Consider the following 3,590-nt stretch of genomic DNA (forward strand, 5'->3'; position numbering starts at 1 on the left):
CCTTCCTTCCTTCCTTCCTTCCTTCCTTCCTTCCTTCCTTCCTTCCTCCCTCCTTCCCTCCCTTTTCTTTCTTTCTCTTTCTTTCCTTTCTTCTTTCTTTTTCTTCTTTCTTTCTTCTTTCTTTTCCTTCCTTCCTTCCTTTCTTTCTCTCTCTCTCTCTCTTTCTCTCTTTCTTTCTTTCTTTCTTTTTTGACGGAACTTCATTCTGTGGCCCAGGCTGGAGTGCAGTGGCGTGATCTCGGCTCACTGCAACCTCTGGCCCCCGGGTTCAAGTGATTCTCCTGCCTCAGCCTCCTGAGTAGCTGGGATTACAGGAGCCTGCCACCACGCCGGGCTAATTTTTGTATTTTTAGTAGAGATGGAGTTTCGCCATGTTGGCCAGGCTGGGCTTGAACTTTTGACCTCAGGCGATCCACACACCTTGGTCTCCCAAAGTGCTGGGATTACAGGCGTGAGCCACGGTGTCAGACCTGAATGCATGTTTCTCTCTACATTTGCATGTACATATGTATATAACAAGTGTCAGGAGTAATGGATATGGTGGTTGCCTTGTACTGTGGGTAATTTCTGCTTTTTTTCCCCTACTGTTGCCAGAAGGTTCCGGAGGGTCTCCAGATGCTGGTGAGACCCCCGCCCCAGTTGGTTTCCAGGTTCTTGACACTTTTTCGAGAAAGAATTCAGGGTCAAGTCAGAATGCAGGGAAAGGCAAAAAGCTTTTATTGCAAAGTGACAGTATGTACTGAAGAGAGAAGTGCAGGCATATTTGTAAGAATAAGTGACACACAGGGAGTTTGGGTTTCTCATTGTACGGGTGTTTCTTTAATTAGGGAGTGAAATAATCATTAGGTATTCCGGAAGAGGGGGAATTTCAGGGACCCACCCCCCGTCCCGTACCCCCAGGTACCACCCCCTTTCTCCCTGATTTGGGTTTGCCCTGAAGAGTCATGGACATGTCAGCCTGTCTCTGTGGCCCAGGCTGGGGTGCAGTGGTGTGATCTCGGCTCTCTGCAACCTCTGTCTCCTGGGTTCAAATGATCCTCCCGAGTAGCTGGACTACAGGCGTATGCCACCCTGCCTAGCTATTTTTTTGTGTGTATTTTTGGTAGAGAAGGGGTTTCACCATATTGCACAGGCTGGTCTCAAACTCCTGACCTCAGGTGATCTGCCCTCCTCAGCTTCCCACAGTGCTGGGATTACAGTCGTGAGCCACCAAACCCAGCCTTCTCCTCCTTCTTTTGGGTTTTCTGTTATCCCACAGTTTCTTTGCCTAGCTCTTGTTTTAGCTCTTGTTTGGATTCTTCCATCCTCCTGCGAGCACCCAGCGATCTTCCTATCTCATTCCCCCTTCAGAGATTTCCATCCCTTATTCTTAAGGGTTGATGAGGGAGGAGGCCAGTCTTCTGTGTCTTCTTGCTGATTTCAGGGCGCTGGCCCTGCCTACCAAAAGATTGGAAATGTCTGGCTGCCTGGTCTAAGGGTCCCCAGGGTGCATTAGCAGGAGAGTCCCAAGCTGAGACAGGAATTGGCTGGAATCCTTGCATCACCATCATCTTTACATGGAGCTGCTATAACCTGGAAGATATAAACTTTACAAGGAAGTTGAATATGTGTGGGCCAAATATTTTTATTATTGTTATTGTATTTATTTTTTGAGACAGAGTCTCGCTGTGTCACCAGGCTGGAGTTCAGTGGCGTGATGTCGGCTCACCACAACCTCCGCCTCTCAGGCTCAAGCAATTCTCCTGCCTCAGCCTCCTGAGTACCTGGGACTACAGGCGCTCGCCACCACCCCCAGTCAATTTTTGTATTTTTAGTGGAGACAGGGTTTCACCATGTTGGCCAGGATGGTCTCAATCTCTTGACCTCATGATCTGCCCACCTTGGCCTCCCAAAGTGCTGGGATTACAGACATGAGCCACTGTGCTCGGCCAACGGATCAAATACTAACAATAAGATCCCCATTGATGGGCCTAAAAGTGGTAAAACCAGGTAACAGAAAGTAGAGCAGCCTTAACACATTCCCTACGGAATCCGCTAAAAGGTTTTCCTTTCCAAAGGTGTGAAGCCCTTTTGCTTGGTCAGTTGTGCCTGGATTCCAAAGCCACAGAGGGTGTGGTGAGGCATGGCTGACTCCCAGCTTCCTGTCATGGCCTGACCTAGGTTTTCAGGCTGTTGCGGCTGCTGTTGTTGTTTCGATTCCCTTTGGCCAAGAGAGAGATCCACTCTGATGGGGGCTTCTATTTTTTTTTTCTCTCTCTCTTTTTTTGTCAACATATCCCAGAGGCAGTGTTGATGGCCAAGCTCTCATTCTGGCCCATATTGAGGCCAGGGTGGCGTACTACGGGCCCTGGGTCTTACACTAGTGGGGCCCCTATGGCCAAGAGACTGAGTCAAGAAAACATTGCCAGTTAAACGTTCTAGACCAGATAGGAATGGAGGTGGGCAGGGGCTCAAGCTTCAGCCTGTTTTCCCTTTGCTCCCCCTTTCCCTTTTGTGTGCACTTTTCGGTCTGAAGGTTTGTCCTTTCCTGCTGCCTTTTTTTTTTTTTTTTTTTTTTTTTGGCTCCGTTTCTACTTTTGCAGGAGCAGGGTTAGCGGACAACTGTGCCAATCTCCTCCTGGGCTTTTCCTTCACGGCCCCCTGGCTGAGCTGACCTTTGTCTTGGGCATGTTGGTGGTGGGGAGGGGGCCTGCCGGGTGCCTATGGGCAATGGCGAAACCAGAGCCTTCTGGAAGCTGGGCTCACCAGCTGCTGCTCCTCCTCCCACCACCCAAGCTGCCGAGACCTGTGGCGCAGACTTCTTTTCCCTCAAGTTTGTAGAGCTATCTGTAGTAGCTCACTCATGTATTCGGTAATGAATACCCCACATTCCCCACCCCTCCATCTGCCACTTTCTTATCTACCGAATTTGATCTTAACTCCTCAAAAAGCTAGCCAAGTCTGGGAGAAAGCTGGAAAGCTTAGGATGGTAAAAGGAATGCTGTTCCAAATGCAACCTTGTATTATTTTTATACTGGAAACAAACTGGAAAAGAATAAAAACAAGAGGCTTTCAAATGAGTACACTGATGTCTCCAAGTATAAAACACACTTTGATAACTTATTTTTATGTAATCCTGACAAAAATAGAAAAATATTGTCTTCAAAAACCTAAGGATCAAGGTTTGAAAATATAATCAGATGAGCTTTTCTCTGTCCCTATAGTTCTTGGAATTTCAAAAGGTGCAGAAAACAATCTCTTCTGATGCCCAGAGCCCAAATGAGCAGTAACAAATGTACTCCTAACACATCTTAGGGCCTACTGTCTTCATCTTCCTTAGAGTCTCCCATGCTCAACATCTCCCCATCAGCTGCCTCACTTCATCCTGCTTTTTGTTCAAAGGTTTTTTATTTTTTTATTTTTCATTTTTATTTATTTATTTTTTTTTGAGACGGAGTCTCGCTCTGTAGCCCAGGCTGGAGTGCAGTGGCCAGATCTCAGCTCACTGCAAGCTCCGCCTCCCGGGTTTACGCCATTCTCCTGCCTCAGCCTCCCGAGTAACTAGGACTACAGGCGCCTGCCACATCGCCCGGCTAGTTTTTTTTTTTTTT

The sequence above is a fragment of the Piliocolobus tephrosceles genome, chromosome 18 (genome assembly GCF_002776525.5).
Source record: "Piliocolobus tephrosceles isolate RC106 chromosome 18, ASM277652v3, whole genome shotgun sequence".
Lineage (NCBI taxonomy): Eukaryota > Metazoa > Chordata > Mammalia > Primates > Cercopithecidae > Piliocolobus > Piliocolobus tephrosceles.